The sequence below is a fragment of the Fukomys damarensis genome, unplaced genomic scaffold, assembly GCF_012274545.1.
Source record: "Fukomys damarensis isolate Sample0158 unplaced genomic scaffold, DMR_v1.0_HiC HiC_scaffold_12, whole genome shotgun sequence".
Classification (NCBI taxonomy): domain Eukaryota; kingdom Metazoa; phylum Chordata; class Mammalia; order Rodentia; family Bathyergidae; genus Fukomys; species Fukomys damarensis.
Window position 1 is genome coordinate 50,478,773 of NW_022900924.1, and position 21,282 is coordinate 50,500,054.

At 39.9% G+C, this 21,282-nt stretch overlaps 1 long non-coding RNA gene across 4 annotated transcripts; it reads left to right on the plus strand.

Moving 5' to 3' along the window:
* Positions 1 to 58: 58 nt before the first annotated feature.
* Positions 59 to 18,486, plus strand: LOC104862291. Of its 4 annotated transcripts, XR_780259.3 has the most exons (5): positions 59 to 188; positions 1,543 to 1,656; positions 3,992 to 5,038; positions 15,592 to 15,703; positions 18,383 to 18,486. It is a non-coding gene; the product is annotated as an uncharacterized LOC104862291 (long non-coding RNA). The 4 variants fall into 4 exon arrangements; XR_780258.2 differs by lacking the exon at positions 15,592 to 15,703 and having other exon boundaries at positions 18,325 to 18,486; XR_780260.3 differs by lacking the exon at positions 15,592 to 15,703.
* The last annotated feature ends 2,796 nt before the right edge of the window (positions 18,487 to 21,282 follow it).

Here is a 21,282-nt window from a genome sequence, read left to right on the forward strand (position 1 = left end):
GTGTATCCCAGGTTGTTCTCCAACTCACAGCAATCCTCCTGCTTCAGCTTCCCAAGTGCTGGGATTTCAGGTGTGCGCCACCACGCCCGGCTGAAGCCTTTTAAAAAGCTTAACAGAAAAGTCCTGTTATTTTGTCATGGAAACTGGTGAACTTCAACCTCACATGGTGAACACATACAAGTATGAAGGTGAATTGTAAGACAAAGGGCTGCAATCCAGTTTGATTTTGGTAACCCAGGAGCACTTTACAGTTTCCTTCAACTTTTTCGCATTTCTTAGCATGTTTGTGCCTGATTGTTACGTGGAGGAATGGGCATGCCAAGAATGAGAATCATGTTTCTCAAAGGGGGAAATTGAGACTAAGTCCTAAATGGCTTAGATCATGGCTGAGAACTGAACCACTGAATTTTCCCTCAGACACAGTACTTCCTGCTCACTGGTGCAAGAAAGATTATTATTATTTTTTGTATGTGTGTGCTTGATTCTAGAAGAACAAACAAGAGGCTAAAAACTTTCTAGAACAACAACGAAAAAGCCAATTTGGCTTAATAAGATATTTATTTCAAGTGTCAGAGGTTCTGGGGTGTTTTCCACGGTGCAGATCAATTTCAGAGAGAACCTGAGAAAACAGACCATTCATCCTGGCTCCTGTGAAATAGCTTTGTTTCCATCTCGATTCTCTCTAGACCTTCCTCAAAAAGGGTAGATTCCATTTACAGCTATTCTTTGGGACTTTCATGGATGATGTGCTCAACAATGGTGACACTGCTGTTATAAACAGCAATGGGACGATTAATATTTTGCTCAATTGTGAAGCGCTAGAACCCTCCCAGGAACTTTCATTTCAAAGGAAATGCCACCAATAGGAAACAGTTATTTAATTTCTAAGTAGGATGAGAGCTTCCCTATGTAAGTATGAGTGAGTTACTATATTAATCATTTTTAATAAAGTGGTTAAGAGAAGAAATTGTCACAGCATAAAAAAATGTAAAAAGAAAACCCACCCCGCATTGAAGGGAACACATTTCAAGCAGATGGGCTCTTGATTTCTGCTGCCCCCTGTCTGTGACTCACATGTTTGCTAAGGGATGCTGTGGTCTTATCTGGGCACCTTTGCATCCTGTGGTGCAACAGAGAATGGAGGAGAGGCACGAGCCTGGTGTGGCAGAAATGTAGCAAACCCTGCAGCAGGACTCTGGGACTCACTGTGGTTGTCAGTAAGTAAATCCTCTGTGAATGAAGACCATGTTACAAATCTTACCAGACCACGGGGTGAAAATGCCTCTCCCTATACTATCTATTGTTGTCTCTCTAAAAGCTTTCTCTGCCAAAGAGCACTGCTGGTTCTGACACTGAGTTGCTGTGAGAACATAAATTATAAAGGTTTCAAAAGCAGCTAGCTACCAGGGGGAAATTTTATTCACTCCAGCAATCACAAGAAAAATTCAATTTTGAAGCTGTCGGCATGCGTCAGTATGATGTTTGAATGAATTCCATTACTGGTGAATTTAAAATCTGGATAATATTTTTATTGATTTTCAGGGATTTTCAACTGAGGCTTGCGTAGCCTATATCATCAGACTTCTGCAAACTCTGTGCTGTCTAGGGAAAGCGACTCCAGCTTGATCAGTTATTGTCATCTTGTAAGCCTTTCAGGTAGGAGGTGCTGCTTATTATTTGTGGCCATATGACAGGAAGGGCAAAATCCAGAGTAATGCACGTGGAGCATTTTGCATAATTGATGGGACCAAATGCTCATGTACGTTGCCACCTGGTTCCTTCGGAGGAAACCAGGCATGGAAGGAAAAGTAATTTGAGTTGTGGAATTACCCACTGTAGGATGCTTTTGGAAATTTTAATGTACCAAACTTCTCTGTTTGGTGTGGTTTGTCCTAGAGGACTTCTAAGAGGTGTCAGATAGAAGAACATTATCATGGGCACTGGTGGAGGGTGCAAATCACCCCGAGGTTTTATGACAACAGTATCATCTGAGTTCTATAACAGTATCATCTCTCCTCTTAACTGAGGTAATATAAATGAAAAATCAGAAATCCTTTCCAGCTTCAGAATTGTGTAGCTGTTGCATTCTTTGAGATCAGTGGAAAGTATTGCCTTGGAGATAAGTTCGTCGTGGATGTATCACATTCACATCGATGCATTGGTAATCTGTTCCTTGATAGAAGCTCAGCATTTTCTCAGTGAGAAGTGCTATTGGCACAACCTGTTTTCTAAAGTCTCCAGAATTCAAGAAGCAAAAGATTCCTCTCATGTGCTTTCAGTAAAAGAAGTACTTCTTCAGTCTTATCAGGTTTTATTCATTCATATAAGCCTAGGTCAGAAAATAAGATATAGAGATAATAAACAACAATCACCCCAATTTCATCCCCATAACTCAGCCGTGAGGACTACTCTATCCTACTCATGCTAGAGTATCCACAACACTAGGGTCTTGGTGATGTTTGGGAAAGAAATGAAGGAATGGATTATGATTTTGATACATTTTCTTCCTTTGCTTTACAGCCTCTCATATTTTTTATGGGTATGTTTATGCCATATATGTTCACTTTTGTACCGTGATTTTTTTTTTTTTTTGAGACAGGGTCTCACTATGTAGTTGAAGCTGCCCTGGAACTCACTATGTAGCCCAGGCTGGTCTCAAACTCACAGTGATCCTCCTGCTTCAGCCTCCCAAGTGCTGGGATTACAGGCGTGTGCCACCAGGCCTGGCTGTACCGTGTACTTGTGTTTTATCTTACTTGTTTTTATATTTGGGCCACACAGTCCTCTTAATCATTGTCTTCATGACTGGAAGTTATAAGGAGGGCTCTACATTTGAATGCATTGCTTAAGAAGCGTGTGTTTTGCTTACTCCCAAAGGTGCTCAAATGTAGGCTAGATGCTCAAGGGTTGGGTAGGGGTTGATCTAATACAGCATTTAATGCCACCTTCCCATCTTTGACTTCAAACCTGAGGACCTAGCAGGTTTGGTGGCAAACGATTGTGATCCCAGCTTTCCATGGGGCTAACACAGAAGGGTCCCAGCCCAGCCTGGGAAGTTGACTAACTTAGTAAGACTCTGCCTCAAAATTAAAAATGAAAATAAGTTTTAAAACGGATGAAAACATAGCGCAGTGCTAAAGACCTGGGTTTAAACCCAGTATTGCGAAACCAACAACAAAAGCAAGGGAACAAACCTTCAGGGCTGGTAATTTTACAACTAATAGGCTGTCGAAAACATGACTATCATGAATTAAAACTTTTCTAAGAATCCCTCCTCCCACTCATGTATTGTACTTCTTCACAACCATTGTTATATAAATTTGAAAAATAATGGTTTACTTCCTCGGAAATAATCACCAGTTCAGATTTTCCATCCTATTAACAAATCATAAATAAATTTCTATGTGCTGGGAACATTTTGAGATGAGTAAACCTCAATCTCTGACCTCACAGAACTCACAGTAGATGATTGCTAACACAGTGTGAGGCTTCGGGCACACAGGAGTGAAGAAACCCCTTCTCTGGCCTAATGGAATTTAGCAGGGGTGAAGGAGGAGCAGCTGGGGACAGGCAGATTAGCAAATAACCAAGAGCAAATGAGGTCAATGCGTGTGGAAGGGGCTGCTGTGGCACCCAAGAGACTCAAGTTAATTCTGCAGTAGGGGATGATGTTTGGGGTTAAGGAGGTAAAACATACAGACTAAGAACTTGTAACAAGGCGGAAAGAGCTAAATGTTCCAAGAAAGGAGAGAGAAATGTGGTTGTTCATTCATAGAGAAGAGAGATGCCTTCCTTGGGTCTGAGAGGGAGCCAGTGGGACAGGGAATCTGATGATGGCTTGCCAAGAGGAGGGCTGGGTGGGGGAACAAAGAAAGGGTTCCATTGTGCTAGAATAAATCCATAGACTATTGTCAGTGTCCCAATTCTGAGGACGTGGAGTTTGCCTTTCGTCTAATGGTTTCACTTTTTTACTTGTTTTTAACCTTTTCAGAACCAGAGGAAGAATTCGCAGCACAGACAGCACATGCAACCACTTCAGTCAGTGGGGCCTGTTCATGTTTTCTCTGCTTTCCTCCCTCTGGCTCTGGGTCCAGGTGACCTGGCATCAAACACTGGGACTGTGTCCAGGCCCCCCTCCCAGCTGCCACTAGCCTGTCTGCCCCTAAAACCCCTGATCTAATGCTCCTCTCCAGTAGACAGCATGTACAGACATTTTTGCCCATTTGGGGCTTTATTGCTGCACTGCCAAATGGCTATTTGGAAAAATTCAGGATGGCTGTGAGCATTAGGAGCGGATAGCCTTCTCTGTCCTCTTAGAGGGAAAAGACAAACCCTGGAGGAGAAAGAGGAGTTGCTTGGGAAGATGGGAGAATGTATCTCCATAAATGGCCATGGTAGACAGTGCTCATGGACAAGGTCTACTCCAAATATTTGTGACACAGATGAGGACATGGAGAGCTGCAGCAGGAAGCAGTTGGCACAGACTCTAGCTCATGGCGAGCCAATGCCATGGGGACCCTGGATGGGAGAGCAGAACATTTTGATCCTATTCTCTTGAATCCAGATTAAATCAGACAGTAACAACAACAAACATATGTAGCCTTTTCCATATGCTGGGCTCCATTGTGAGGGCTTCTATGTATATTAATCATTTCATTACATTTAGTCTTTGTGGTGGCTTTGTTGGATAGGGACCAATATATTTCCCATTTTAGAGAAGATCTATGAAAATAATGCCTATAAAAGGTAAAACATCTTTGTCCGAAGCAGAGGGTAACTGTTCTAGTGAATATCCCAGGGCTTTGGGTAGTTCAAATGGGATCACATCTGAGAAACAACTTGAGAGACTGTAAAGTGTTATATATGCACAAGGGGGAGGTTCTTCTTACACCACAATTTCTCCTGCATCTTCTTTCTTCATTTTTTTTTCTGAGCACCTGTGAGATGAATGGGTAAAGCCAATACTCCAACGGAATGGATGAGAGAGACCCAGGCTCTCCCTCAGACTGACCTGCTACAAGGAAAGGAGGACACCCAGGTGAGTGCTTGCAAAATAAGAAGGTGGGGTAGGTGCGAGGAGAACAGCTCACATAAGGTATTTGGGGAGTTTAAAACCTGCTTACTAATTAGGGATGCATGGGGAGCCAGCAGTGGCCCTCTAAGGCAAGTTGCTGCAAAACTGAATTCTGAAGACCAGAACATCTGTGCAGTTCTCTTCTTGATACTGACCTGCTGCTGGCTATACTGTAAGTTCTTCATTTATTTTACTTCTTTATTTTTTAGTATTTTGTTGGCATTTACATTAGCTTAGGGATGTGTTTAAAGCCCAAACTGAAAATAGCTCTGCCTGTCCCTTTTGGTCGTCACAAGCTAACTTAAGCCACATAAACTCTCAGAGGCACCATTATCTGTTTATGGATAACAGGCGATCAGGCCAACCAACCATGTTATTGTCATTCTATTTGTGTCTCTCAAATCATTTTTCATCACAACTAATCAGAAGATAAAGCCAATCCCTCTCTATCTTCTGCCTCCAGTTTCACGCTGGGCTGGGCTGTTTGAAATCTAGTATAAAACACCCAAGAAGAGGTATAATTTTCAAATTTGCCTGTGGGTAATGTGCGTAATAAATGCAAAGCACTGGCAATTTGGTTGTTTGAGATGTAATGATTTTTTACATCAATATGCAAGAACAAAGGTAGGCACAGGATTGCAGAAGCAGCGTGTTCCACTGGTTGTCAGACCCAAGGTGGTCTGTGGGGGTTACCCAAACAAGGAGGGAAGGCAGGAATGCCAAAGAGTGTGAAGGACCTTGAGCTTTCTTCATGCTTATCCCCCTGCAAGTTCAAACCCAAACCAAGTGGGGAGGGGACTCCAGAGGAACCACAGGCTGGTTATTATCCAGGAATAATGAAATGATGTGTTCTTCCCCTCAGAGAATTGGCTGTGGTCGGCTGTCTGGCCCTGAGTTATGCCATCTCATCTTATTAGCACTTAGAGCATCTTCCAGGGCAGGCTCATAGCTCATACCAAGCTCCTAAAAGTTGATGCATACAATTGTAGATTCTCGGGGCAGAAGCACACACGTCCTCTGGGACGGGACTGCAAAATTCTATGTGACAGAAGTTCCTCATCCTAAGGACGGCCCCCTGGAAAACTAAATCTTAATCAGAAGCTTGCTTGTTAAGAATGGATTCATAGTAAGAAGAATCCCACAAAGCTAATGGTAACTGTCCATCCACAAATCCTAGTCTAGACCCTAGTGGCTTTCCTCAAGACAATGCTTGCATAGCCCAGCTGTCCTTTTTGTGATATTCTTTACTACAATATATATGATTACCCATCCCTCTATCACCTTTTTAATTTTTTTTTTGCAGTGATAAGGATTGAGCCCAAGGCCTCACACATGCTAGGAAAACACTGTACCACTAAGCTACACACCAGCCCTCTATCTTTGTTCATCATCTAGCTTTGTCGTATTGTTTCCCACATTAGCTGAGACACCAAGTTCTACAAACAACCTGAGTCTCTGATGGCTTGACTTGCTCAGTGTTTGTAGGGTGAATATCTCTGCTTTCCCAGATACTGGGAAGTCCTTTCTTGCCACTTCCTGGTGGTCTTGCCTATGAGGGGTTGTCAGGGGGCTCATTGGGGGTAGAATTTAGTGCTGGGAAAGGGATCTGAAGTCCTACATTTCATGGTTGACTTAGCCACAGGTTTTCTGGGTAACTGCGGCCTTCAGTAAGTTAGTATCTCTGAAATTATGACCATATTTGTCTTAGTGCCAAGGAAACTGACAAACAAATTTGTGGCTTTTTCTGGCAACAGCTTAGAACATGTGGCATACATCAACTATGCTGATCTGAAGATGTCTAGCTTCATGCTTTTGTTGTTTTTGTTTTGCTTTTGTTTTTCCTACATTGTGCATGCAATTGTGTTATACTTTTGTGCAATTGTAAACTGCCTCATCTAAGCCTCGTTCCATAAAGGGAACTCAGAGCTCCAAAATCTTAATGTGTCTGTTGGCAATAAATTTCTACTTTTGAAAGGGAAATAGCTGTAAATTTCTCAGGACACTTCAGAAAGAAAATGTGGTTTTGTGAAGTTTTTTGGACTCTTCACATAGAGAATGCTATTTCATAACCTTATATGAATGGAACCACCTAATTTACTAGCTTTGGCTGGACTCTTGTGTGAGCATGAGGGAAACAAATGGTGACTGAATGGGAATAAGGAGGCCCCTCATGCACTTGAGGAGGACTTTGTACACAGGGAGAAGACTTTGCACACACAGGAGGAGTTCATGTGCATCTCCTGGTAGCGATGGGAATGGTAGAAGGGCTAGATAGTTGGAGAAGTTTGGTCTCTGATTGAATGTGGACCCTCTAGGAACCTTATTTCTGACCACTGTGGGTGCAAGAGGCTCCCTGTTTAACTGGTTAAGAGATTAGTTGCCTCTCTGTGTCAATATCACAGAGATTTCCAGCCCAAACTTCTCATTACAAATATGAAAAACCTGAGGCCCAAAGAGAGAATGTGACTTGCTCAAGATCAATATGGCTTAGTAGCCAAGCCAGAAAAGAGCCATGGCACAGCTTGTTTTCCTCAGTCCCATAAGTGACTCCTCTTCCTTGTTTCCAGTTCATTCCCTGTCTAATCTTACACTACGAACATGTGAATGCCTGGCTCGTCACTCCCAGCTCTTCAAAGAGAGACCTTCATAGCTATGAATTTTGGAGAAGACGCCTCCAAAGAGTGTTTCAGCACTGACCCATTTCAGCATATTTTATCAGAAAATGATTTCTATTAAAAATAAGAGAAAACAGGTTGCGTCCGCCATCTTTGGTGCCAGAAGGTCTTCTTGGCCGCTCCCTCCCCTCAGTGTTCTGGCCATCTTCAGTGCCAGAGGGTCTTTTCAGCCATGCTCTCTCCTGCAGGCTGCATTCAGACATCTTTAGCACCTGGAGGGTCTTCTCGGCCGGGCCCTCCCCGGCTGGCACCGTACCGCCATCTTCGGCGCTAGAAAGGTAGCTGCGTGGGCAACCCCGAAGCCCCCCAACCTTCCCCCTCACACTTTCAGACCTCCTGATTGTGCCAGTCTTTGGACCTACTCTGTAGAGGCAGAGGTGGTCATAAAGAGTATTTTCTGGCACTTTCAACTTTGAACATCTTTAAAGAAGTGGTGGGGGAAACTTATAGTAGAACTGAGTGGAGTTCTTTACGACCTTTAGGAGGTCAGGGAACTCAGTCTCGGCCTTGCAGCCTGAGCTCAGTCTGCTTTGTGGGGTTCTGCCACCAGCTAGCTGAGATCAGGGGACTCGGCTCTGCAAATGGCAGCACATATTGTATATTATGACAGCAGTGATATAGTCTGAAAGAGGCCCTTTACACTCATTTTTGTTTCTTTCTTTTTTTATCCTACTCTGAAAATTCTTTTTTTTCTTTTTGTTTTCTTTCTCTAAGTCTTTTATTCCACTATAGTATCCCTCATCTCTCTTTTTGTTTCTGCTCTTGTCCTAATTCAGATTTCTTCTTTTATTATCTTTTTCTCTTTTCTTTATGTTCTTTTCTTATGTTATTCTACCTCACTCAAGGGTTACTATATTTCTATTTTGTTTGTTCTTTTTGAATTTAACAATTTCCTGATGATTGGTCATTCTACGTCTTTTGGCTTTATATGAAACCTTCTCTAATTCTTATACTTATCTACTCCTCTTGTCTTAACTTTGTTTTAAGCCCCCATTATAAATGGTAAATATCCTTATTGAAAAGTTTATTTACTATAAGCGTATTTTGGATTACTTCTTGATCTTAATTAAATTTACATGGTTTGAAGGTGATAGATTGATGACTACCATAAGTGGTCAATTTGCAAATTGTGCTTCATTATATTGTGGTGCTGATTGTATCAATTAGGATAAAGGATTGTGCTTGAGTCAATGAGCTGTTTTCTTCAGTATGATGAAAATGAGTATGTCTATGAGTCATTAGAGACCCATGGGCTGCAGCCCAACTATATCAGGAAGATTTAAGTAATAATCTAAAGGTTAAAAACTAAGGATAACCCAACAATAATAGTAAAAATGAGAAAATGCTTAAGCAAAACACAGGGACAGACTTCCAGTTCACCAATGGCAAATAGTGGAGCAGATGAGGATGAAAAGTCTGATAGTGAATCATCAGGACACCCTGAACTCAATGCACAGGAAGTAACAAAACTGATCAATCAGGCTCTAGAGGAATATAAAACAGAAGTAATTTCCCAGATAATCATAGAGATGACAAGCAAAATTAGAGTTATAATTCGTGACTCTAGAACAGATACTGAGAGGAAAATAGATGAGCTCAGGACCATTGTAGAAGCCATGAATGCTCAGTATAAGAAAGAATTGGAAACAATAAATGTCCAATACAAGAAAGAAATTGAATCCATAGGACAGATTCAAACAGATATCCAGGAGATTAAAAACTCCATTGAGAGTGTTCACAAAAGAATAAAAGAGTCCTATGATAGAATCTCAGATATAGAAGATAAAATTGCAGTCAGTGACCATGAAAACAGAGGTCTCTTAAAAACAGTAGGAGATCATGAGAAATTGATACAACAACTCTTAGATGATACTAAGAATAATGTAAGATTGATAGGAATTCAAGAAGTAATAGGAGAAAATGTAAATGACTTAAAAAAGCTGTTCACAGAATTAATTATAGAAAATTTCCCAAATAGAGGGGAAGAATTTGACATATAGATAAGTGAGGTATATAGGACTCCAACTAGCCATGATCAAAAAAAATCTACACCTAGACATATAATAATCAAAATCCTAGAAACCCAACAGAAGAACAAAATACTACAAGCAGTAAGAGACAAGAAACAAATTACATGCAAAGGAAAGCCTATCAGAATTACAGCAGACTTTTCAATATAAATCCTTAGGTTAAGGAGAGCCTGGAATGTGATATTTCAAGTACTAAAAGAAAACAACCTCCAACCTAGACTGATGTATCCTGCAAAACTTTCTTTTAAAATGGATGGGGAAGTAAGATATTTCCAGGGTAAAGAACACCTGAGAAACTTTATGAATACCAAACCAGCACAACAACTAATTCTAAACAATATCCTAGAAAAAGACAATGAAGGTAACAACACAATGAGGCCCAACAGAGCAAATCAAATAAGCAAGTCAAGAAACTAAAAGGAGAAGGTGAAAAAAAACAAAACAAAACATGATAATAATAAGTTAGTACATATCGGTTATAACCATCAATATTAATGGCCTCAATTCACCAATCAAGAGAAATAGACCAGCAGAATGGATTAAGAAGCAAGATCCAATAACATGTTATATACAAGACACGTCTAGCGTAAAAAGAAGCCCATAGACTGAAAGTGAAAGGACAGAAAGCTTCTTCATGTAACAGGATCTACCCACCCCAAAAAAGGCAGGACTAGCAATCTTATTCACAGACAAAGTAAGTTTCAAACTTAAACTGATTGAAAGAGGCAAAGAAGCTCACTACATCCTTGTGAAGGGAACAATTCAAGAGGAAGAGATAACAAATAATTTATTTTTAATTTATTGAGTATGTCAGAAAGTATATGTGCTTTTTTCCCTCTTTTCTTCTTTTTTTCCTTTTTCTTTTCTTCTTCTGATGGTGGGGATTAAACTCAGCACATTTTTCTGGCTAGGCAGGTGCAGCACTATTGAGCTAAATCTCAGGCTTTACATTTCATATTTTTAAAATTTATCAATACATTAATCCTTGTCTCTATATGTTGGTCTGCCAAACTGATGAGTTACTTTGGTTCTCATTTTCTTTGCTTTTTTATTTGAGAATTTATGAAATCTGTATATATGAGTAGTAGGAAAAGTATTAAGGCCCATCTGTCATTTTCCTCTTTCATCTCTGCTTTCTGAAAACTTCCTTTTCTGTCACTACAGCTTGTTTGGTTGGAAATTTGTTAAGATAAATGTTGTTATGTTATCAATATATTTTGTACTTATTTTCTACTGATGACATATATTAATTTTTAAGTAAATTTTATTATAACTATACTTAATCATTAATATCATTTAGTATCTGATTCATATTACAAATTCTCCAACTCCTTCAAAGATGATATTTGTTTTTTCTCAAATTATACAAATCATCAACATTCCACACATCACTGCACTATGTTATTATACCTAAGTATACATTGTATTGTAGAAAATATGCATTGTGTATATGTATGGGGGTATGTTTTTACATATATGTGTGCACTATTAAATGAGAAACATGGGCATGAATGTGGTAGGATTGTGCACATTTGGCATATTGATAGTTTCTCTGGCAACCTTATGATTTCTTTAAATTACATGCTTGACTTCATAGTCATTCGTTTGGGAAGAATATTACATATCTCTTGGTGTTAAATTCTATCATTATGCTTATGAAAATATAATAAAAATAAGTATGGGATATAATAAAATAGAAACAGAAAAATCTAATCTTAAAAATGTGAATATTTTTAGTCGCTTTTGGATTTCAAATATAAGTATATTTTTTTCTGTGGGAAGTTTTGTTAGAAAATGTAAGTGGTACAATCAACAAGTATATGATATTTATCAATTAATTAAACCAAGGAGTTTATAAATCATAAAATTTTGAGGACAATTTCTCAACTAAATATGTGACTCTTCTATTTATAATTACATTATTTCAAAAATCTAAGAAAATGAGAAAGAACATGTTTGAAGATCATATCAAACTAATGTATTTCAATTAGTCTGTGTTACATAAATTCTTGTTTATTTCATATCCTTTTTTGCTGTCATATATATGTATATTTGAAATTTTTATTTAGTATCTTCATTTCTTGTTATCATGTATCTTTGCAATCTTTAATAAAAAAAATAAGAGAAAACAAAAAAGTAGCTGCGCATATAACATTCATAGGTCTTACTTTTCCATCAAACAATGACAAATGCAGAGGCAGGCGGTCTACTGCTGGCACATTGCACATAAATGTCAGTGGTGACTTTAGGTCTTTGTATTCTGTTCAGCAGTCCTTTATGTGTGTATGACTCATCTTAGTTTCAGAAAGGCTGCAGGAGCACTAGCTATCACATTCTTGTAATAATGAGAAAACATGGAGAAAAAAGGATTTTGACCCTTTTAAAGAGCTTTATAGGCTCAGACTCCTTCAAAAGACTATGTCATGTACCCACCTTGTTTATAAAGGGTTTGGGAAATTTAGTTTTCAGTTGGGAGTTTTACTGCCCTAAAGAAAATTAGTGTCTTTTAGAAAAGAGGAAGGTAGAGTGGACATTGTGTAGAGAACTCTCATTGTTTGCCCCTTTTGTGATAATGGATTGCCTAACCTCTCTAAGTTTACTCATCTATAAAATGGCAATTAGATGGGGTCAAATATGGAATATACTTAGCAAAGTACCAAGAATATAGAACATAGAAAGTGCTAAGAAATATATTCTGTTTATCTTAGTCATTGTTTTGTTGTTAGGAGAAAATATTCCCCAAACCACAACTTAAAGGGAAAAGTTTATTTGGGCTCACAGTTTTTAGAGGTTCCAGCCTATCATTGGTTGGTTCCAAGGCAGAATCGCAGTATCAAAGGAGCACTGGGAAAGAAAGCTGATCAGAACCAGGAAGCAGAGTGAAGGAGGGGGCAGGATGGGAGATAATAGCTTTCCAAGTGACACGCCTAGTGACCCACCTCCAACCAGGCTCCACATCCTGAGAGTAGTCCAGCTACAGATCCACCAGGATCCATCACCTTCCAAACATAGGAGGCTTTTGGGGGACACCCCAGAGCTAAACTGTAACACCATCCAAAATATGGAACATATTGGAAAGTGTAATAGGATATGGAAAGTTCCCTACTATCCCTGGGGTAGGAGTGAAAACTATTGTGAAGAGCAGGCAAGAAGTTACTAAATTTGGAAAATATGCATTTGACTTCCTGTCAGTCTACATGGTGGATGATGAACCTTCTGAGGTGTGCTGGAAATTTTTGTTCTTTAAGAGAGCTGTGTGATTTTTTTTAATGGACTTGAGAGAATTAAAGTGGACATTCGGTTCACATCAGTTCTTCCTAGAAGTCTTCTCTGAACCATTAGCTGAGCTAAGGGTGGCTCTGGGAAATCCTCTTTCTTTGTCTGTCTCTCCTTTGTTAGGAGCCACTGAGGATGAAAATTGTATCTTGTCCACCTTTTTTCCCCAAGGCCCAGCACAGTAGAAGTAGCATGATCAGCAGTCATAAATGCATACTGCATTGTAAGTCATTGCTTTGGGTTCACTCTTTTCTATGTCTTCCATGGCCAGATCAGAATGTAAGACCTCCATCCCCAAAAGGCTCTTCTGTAAGGAGAGTTCTCTGAAAAGCAAGGCAGTCATTTCAGTTTCTTTAGGCTCCGCTACAGGGAAGGCTCAGGGCTCTGAAAAATCTTCAAGCTATAATGATGAAAGTTACTGGGTGCCAAGATGGACAGTGATGTTGACATATTGGGGAATTATGCCCCTTTTCTTGAGGGAATTAACATTGTGCAGGGGATTCAGACTGGACCCAGAGGCAGATATCCTTGGATCCAAGTTTTAATTGGTTCTGAGTTTGGTTACAGTTCTCTTAAGTCTCTCAAATTTCAGAGCCTCTGATTATTTATCTTTGAAGTTGAGGAGATAATTTGCCTTTCTTTATTCCCTTTTGGGGTTGTGATGAGTGGCTGAGGAACAAATGGATGGAAAGAGCTTTGCATTGAGTATGAGAGACTTTCCTGGCCATGACTTTGAACTCTTGAAACTGCTATTGGTGCCTTTGCTATCTAACTAACTGGGTGTCACATTTTGCCAGAGCCGCTATAGTAGAGCACTACAAACTGGGTGGCTGAAGCAATAGAAATTTGTAGTGTTAGTCTCAGTTCTGGGGACTTGGATTCTGAAATCAAGGAGTTGTTGATAAGGTTAGTTTTTCTCTGAGGATGTAAATAAGGATCTGTCTTTGCCTTTCTCCTAAATCCTGGTGGTTTGCTGGCCATTTTTAGTGTTCCTGGGCTTCACCTGGATCCACCTTCATCTTTATTTGGTGGTCTTGAATAAACTTGTGTTTCTGTGTCCAATTTCCCCCTATCCTTGTTGGCACCAGTCACACTGAATTAAGGTCTACCCTAATGGTCTCATTTTAACTAGATCATCTCTGTAAAGACCCTAACTCCAAATGAAATCACATGGTAATATATGGGGAAGTTAGAATCATAACATGTGTTTTGAGGGGACAAAATTCAAATCACAACACTGAGAATAGTGAAGGATCAGTGAATAAATCAATAGATTACCTTGGGCTGAAGAAAGAAGTCTGAGTGTCAGGTGCATTTAGTTTATGGTGAACTGGCCACCATCATACTTTCTAACTCCAGTTTCAGTCCTTTGTTACTTTCTGATCGACCTAATTTTTCTGGCAGTCAGTTTTCTCATGAATAAAATGGGTAGAGAAACAACTGTTTCACAAGGTTGTTTAGTGTATCACAAGGGACAACATGTGTTCAATGCCTTCTGCAGAGGGTGGCCCAATGAAATGCCTCTTGGCAACCATTCCCTTTCCTCACAGCAGCATTAGATAAAGTTGGAGACCAGGAAAGGGGTAGTAGTAGTGAGCACTATCATCATAAAACAGTTATACTAACTTGTCTAGTGCAATTGTTTTTGCAAAGAGCTATTTGAGATAGAAGCTTTGGAATTGGAAAGTGAGCAGTCATAAAAGCTTTTTAAATTGACAGGAGACGAGCTCCTTGATAATCCATCCTTATAAATTGCCTATCTTGGATACTCCCCGCTCTTTTTCTGGTGATTTCATCAATAATAGCTTCTATTAGGTTTCTAGGTTTCCTTTTTTTTTAAAGGAATACATGATTTATAAATAAAATATTCTCCCAGATTCTGATTGTGACCTTGAGTCTACATGAGATTCAATTTTTTTATTCTAATACTTTGCACTTTTGTGGTATATGTTCAAAATACAGTAATGCTCTAGTTCATGAATGCCTCTGTTTGCGAACAGTTTGGTTTGTGAACAGAAGCATTGGGCAAAATTTTGCTTCTGGCTGTGAATGCTGTATTGGGTGACAAACACAGTTGTGGTCATCTTCCCTGCAGGAATACGAACATGGCCATTTTCCTCAGAATCATGGAATGCATTAAGTTCATCAACCGAGGTACCACTGTGTATTGAAAATGGAAGCTTAACTAGGTGACCCTGCTACAGAGAGGTGGAAAATTACTTTGAAATCACATGATTTAATCTTTTCACTTTTCAGATAAGAAGCCCGAAGAACAGAGAAGCAAGGTTTTTTCTTTTATCCCATAGGCAGAACCTAGGCTAGAATCTGGGCCTCTGATTTCAAGCTCCTCTATTTTATGCTCTAGACTGATTAGTGTTTTAGGCGCAGCCCTTCTGCTTCCTTGGTTTCAGTCCTTATTTAGTAGAGGGGCTGGGTCAGCAGTCTGCTCTGGCACTTCTTCACAGAGCTGTAGCTAGAGGCTGCTCTGGTTCACCACGCTTATCAGATCAGCACCCTTTCCTTCTCTACCTTACAGACTGAGATCCAAGGCAATGGGCCACCCATCAAAGCAGAATCCCGACCCAACTTTTGGTGGAGATTGGGGAATGGCCTTCAATTCCATCCAGAATCCAGCAACTCCAGGAGAGGTGGTTCACTGTGATAAACAACACTGGAAAAAATTAAGAGGCAAAAGTTATATGAGAATAGCTGCTGTGTTGTCCCCTCTCTTACAAAAGTAGTGACCTTAGCCAGGTTCAATGGACCCAAACTAAGCCAAGTTATACCATCTCAATAGCTTTATTAATCATGATAGCAAGCAGATCTAAATTGGAAGGTTGTTATGAGATAATGCAGGCACCTATAGGAGGCCTGGAGAATGATAAATAATTTAGGAGTGACTATAGTAGCATACTAGTAAAAATATTTTATGTAAGAAAGCTGAAGGGGTCAGTAACTTTTAACTTGCTCTAGATATACTAGAGGTTGTTTCCTCTTCTATAGTACACAAACATGCAAATATCCTAACAATTTGGGGGGCTTGTAACAGTCCTAAAACCCATAGATAAGCTTTAGGAATCTATATACTTCTGGAACTTTGATGAGGGAAGAAAAAAGCCCCCAAATTCTACATTAATTCAAAATCCAGTTAATAGTTACCCCAGGCCGAGCGTGGTGGTACACGCCTGTAATCCCAGCACTCGGGGAGCTGACGCAGGAGGATCGCTGTGAGTTCAAGACCAGCCTGAGCTACATAGTGAGTTCCAAGTCAGTCTCACTACATAGTGAGACTCTGTCTCAAAAAACAAAAAAATTAAAAAAAATAGTTACCCCAAAATGAGAAAGCGCCTTGTTATTATTCTATAAAATGAGAAGAACACTGAAATTCGCAGTTCTGACAATCTTTAAAGTCTGAAACTGAAAGACGAAGGAGTGGTCTCTTGACTTTCTGGACAGGCAGACCATGACCTGGAGTACTCCATTTATACAGGGATGGGGCTGCTCAAGTCCCTTTGCAAACAGAATTTATTCACTAGGGTACCCGTTATGGAGTTAAGAAAAGTCTGGTTTTCTAGTTGGCTCATTAGTTTGTTTTTCAAGGGCCTTAAGAAAACTCTGCTCTGAAGCTTCCTGGTTGTATTCAAGTGAGGGAATTGCTGCATCTGGCCATGTCTGTGTGTGCCAGAGCCATTCAATGAGATACTCTCTGGAATAAGTTGTGTTTTGAGGGCTAAAAAGGCAAAAGAGCTTCTATGTTTGTTTTGACCATGGGCTGCCATTTCTGGTTTTCACTCTTTTGGCTGCACACTCTCTTTGGCAATACTTTTGCTTCGGTTACTTTATTTACCACTCCCATAAAGGTTGTGAGGGGTATCTGACAGGGATTTTTACTGCTCTTTCACAGAAGTGCCTGAAGCACTGAGGGAAAGTGGCTTGCTTTGGGTCAAAAGGGAAAGAAATTTTATATTTCCTACTTTAAAATCCAGCCACTTTTCATGGGACAGAATTACCATCTACTTGCTTGGTTTAATATCGAAAGGGACTGTTCATACACAGTTGACTCTAGGGCAAAGTGGCCAAGAGGGACTGTGGGAAGTCAGAGATAGACATTCTTTTGACTGGCCGAAGGGGGGAGGTAAGAAAAGTCTTCAAGCAGGGGAATATATTGGTTTACATTATTCATTTCCCCAGTAGAGACTGTGGAAACATAACTGGGCCATCACCTCAGGAAGAGTTACAACTGATCCACGACTACCCCTAGCTGTCACTGACTCATCCATGCAGCACACACAGCTAGTTTTCTGATGAAAAAATTTATTCATCAATGGAATAAATATTGATAAATGTTGATTGGATATGCCTCACAACCACCATTCTCATAATGGAGTAGAGGCTTTGAGGTAATAACGGTGATTCCAACTTACACACAGATGTATGTGTACACATTCATTTTTCCCTGTGGAGCCAAAATTTCTGTTCAGGCACCCATTTCTATGTGTATTAATTCCCTGGAATCACCATTACATAGTACCACAAACCTTTTGCAGTTTGGAAATCCAGAAATTTGAAATCAAGATGGTGACAGAATCAGTACATATTAGAGACCGAGGAAGAATCAGGTTCTCCTCACTTTCCTAGCTTGTGTGATTTTCCTTTAATCCTTGACATTTGACCTGTAACACTCTAGCTTTTGCATCCATCTTCACATTGCCTTCTCTTATGTCTGTGTCTCAAACCTTTCTCTCCTCCCTTTGAGCCCACTCATCATTGGATTTACAGCCCCCTAAATCCAGGATAATCTCTTCTTGTGATCCTTAACTCAATGACCTGTGCGAAGATCCTGCTTTCAATTAAGTTTATATTCATAGATTAGGACTCAGATCTATCTTTCTGACTAGTCACTTTTTTAGTGATGATTTAACATTGCAACGTCTGGGAAGGACTTTGCTTCACATCTTTGCTTAGAGAAGATTTATATTTTCCAGGGTACATTAGTATATTGTCTGTAGCAGTAACACTATGGAAGAGATACTTATTTCAAAGAGGGGAACATTCCAGAGAAAGGAGGGGAAAAGTAACGTGGTTGAATTGAAAGAGCAGTAAAGCATAAGGCAAGCCTTTGCCCCCCCACACACCATGTTTCTTTCCTTAAAATGTTTTGCTCCAAAAATGTAACCATTTGGTGCTCTTGCCCAGAGTATAAAAATATTTTGTAACTATGTGAACTGCTAGGCCTTTCAAAAGTGTCCTGTTAACTCCACCCTTTCAGGAATGTTCTAAGAACTCTGCTGCTTCGCCTCTGTGAGCCCCCCATGTATGTATTTCAGGAACGTTCTGTAACTCCACCCGCTGCATCAGTGAGCCTGCTCGCCTACCCTGTATAAGGATGCTCCCAATTCTGCTCAGCCACTTGGACTTTGGATTAAAAACTCCTCTGAGTGCACCTGCATAATAAAAGGTTTTTCTCCATGTCTTTGAGTGACTCTCCAGTCTTCCAATTGCTATAGCAGTAGCACAGAGCTGTAACACAGAGCTGTGACACTGAGCTGTTCCACTTTGCCACAACAGAATAAACAAAGATGGTGGATGAGAAATACATCATAAACATTCTACACATAACATCAATGTAAAGGCTACTCCTGTAGATTTATCCCTCATGTACACAGTGCTCTGAACATTTGCAAGACCAGTGTGACTATACATATCCAAATTCTCAATGTTGTCTATTATACAAAGGCTCATGATTGCTCTTACATGAAGTACCTGGAGTTATTTTTCTTAAGATGTCTTAAGTAAAAGATTTTTTTGTTACACTGTGGAAATCTATGTGTAGTTCAGACAGTGTGTTCCCTCAAGCCTCAATTTTCCAAATGGGACAAGGCATTTGAATTATATTGAGTAATAGAGAGCTTGTGTAAGTGGGTTGTGCATAATAAGGAAGACAGGGAACTACACTAAAACTATGTTTGGGGATGTGGAAGAGTCAGGATTTAGAGAATCAAATTTGACTGGGAGCACTTCATATTATTGTAGTTTCTGTAGATATTTTTCTTGACAAAAGATATAAAAGGAAAAGTATAAATTCAGCTAAATGGCTTTCATTGGTTTACATATTTAGGTTGATGGACTTTTGTTTATTATTTGCCCAGGATAAAACAGAAAAACAAGTCCAACAATAATTTAGATTAGGATAATAGCTTCAATTTTTTAAAAGATAAAAATGGTGCAGAGGTTTCTTGGTTAAATAATAAATATTATAATAAGTGAAATGCTTGCACTTCTTTCTTTTTGCACTTTTTAAAATCTGGTTGTTGGAAGATAGGTTTATTAAATAGTTTTTCAACTTCTTAAATTACCATATGATCTGTGGTGGTCTCAGAAAAGATATGTGGAGCCTAATGCTTTGTGAAGGTTTTTCTCTAGGGCAAACCACTTCTGGATACCAGTTGACTTCCTGCCTCTGAGGACAACATTTTAAAAAGTAGGTAGCAGCCATAACACTTGACCAGCATCTTCTGTCCTTTCTTTAAAGGATGTTGCATTTCCCTAATGGGATCTGACATGTTTTCACGACATATAAAACATTCAGGTGGGAAACCCTGTTGTTTTGCTTTATCCAAGGACAGTTTCATACCTTATGTTTTTCCTTGTCAGCTTAAATTAGCATTAAACGGGGACACATCTTGTGCATCGTATGAGACCACATAGTGTAATAGAGAGGACACTGGAGCAACATTCAAAAACTGGGCTTCAGTGCAGATTTTGCCATGCTAGCTATGTAAACTTGTGCAAATCAATAAAACTTAGTAGATATTTATTTAGCACTTAGGATATACCAGCCCTGTGAAATAGAAAAGGGGGTGTGGAAGAAAGGGAGAGAGAAAGGGAGGCAAGGAGGAAGGGAGAGAGGGGGAGAGAGAAAGAGAGAGAGGGGGACTTAGGCATGGATCCAGAGAACAGTGAGACATTAAGTACATGCATAAATAGTTCTGATACATAGACTTCTTCCATAAGGCAGGACAAGGCAATAAAGGTATAGAGAGAATAATTACTTATGTTTGGAGTTTGGGGTGCTCGGGGAGCTTTAATGGAGAAGGTTGATCCACAAGCTGAGGCTTGAATTTGGTATGGGATCTGACTTTGTGTCAGTGAGTGTGTTGAGTGGGCAGGTGGTGCAGGCGGAATGAACGATACGATCAGACTCATGAAGGGTAAAGCACATGGCACTGCGGAGAATGGTTAGGCATCCGGTAACTCAGCACATTCATGGGCAAACATGGACAGAGCACAGGAGAGAGAAAACGGAAGCTTGGGAGATACTGAACTCAGAACAGAAAGATTTAAATTCTTTACTGAGGTTAATGGAGGAAGGGGACGGGGGAGGAAGAGAGGATAGAGGAAGAGGAAAGGGCAGAAGGAGAAGAAAAGAGAGGAAGTAAAGCAGGAAGAAAAGGAGAAAGGGAGGAATAAGCAAATAAACAAGGGAGGGAGGAACGGAGGGAGGGAAGGAAGGAAGGAGGAACGGGAAGGAAAGGAGATAGAGAGAAAGCTAAACAGAGCCAGCACACATCTCTGTCCAGCTCCTCAGTTTGGTCAGGGAGCAAATGGGACAATGCTCTCTGATGGAGCCCTGTCTTGTCACATGAAACAGTACGATTCAAAGGCCTAGTAGATTGTAGAGGTCTAGAGTTTCAGCCCACATGACTATGACATGTGTCAAGAGAGATTACACATATTTACATTTGTGTAAATCCATCCAATGTCTATATAGACTCTTCTGTATACCACAGTAACGAGGTAATGAGCAAAGTATAAAAATGGTATTCATGACATGGGTCTGAACTTTGTGGTTTACAAACTCGTGAAACTACACTGCTATCAAAAGGCGTAGACATTCCTCCCATTACATAGCCAAGTAACCAAGAAGAAAGGGGCAGAGATGATCAAGCTTAGACTCCCTTTCAGATTGGGAGGTGGAGAGCATGGTAAAATTGCCCCAAAACTGCAAAATTTTTTTCCATTAAGTTTATTGGTACATTTTAGGAATACAATATAGTTACATTCATCATTGGGATCTTGTATCTTTACATGATGCATCTTGGTTTTATTTTTTCCCCATTCCCCTGCCCTCCCTTCACCCCCTCCACCCTTCCCTATTTACAAAGTCATTGTTTCCATGTTTTTCCATTTCTCATATTTTCTCTTTTCCCTTCTTTCCTTTCCCCAC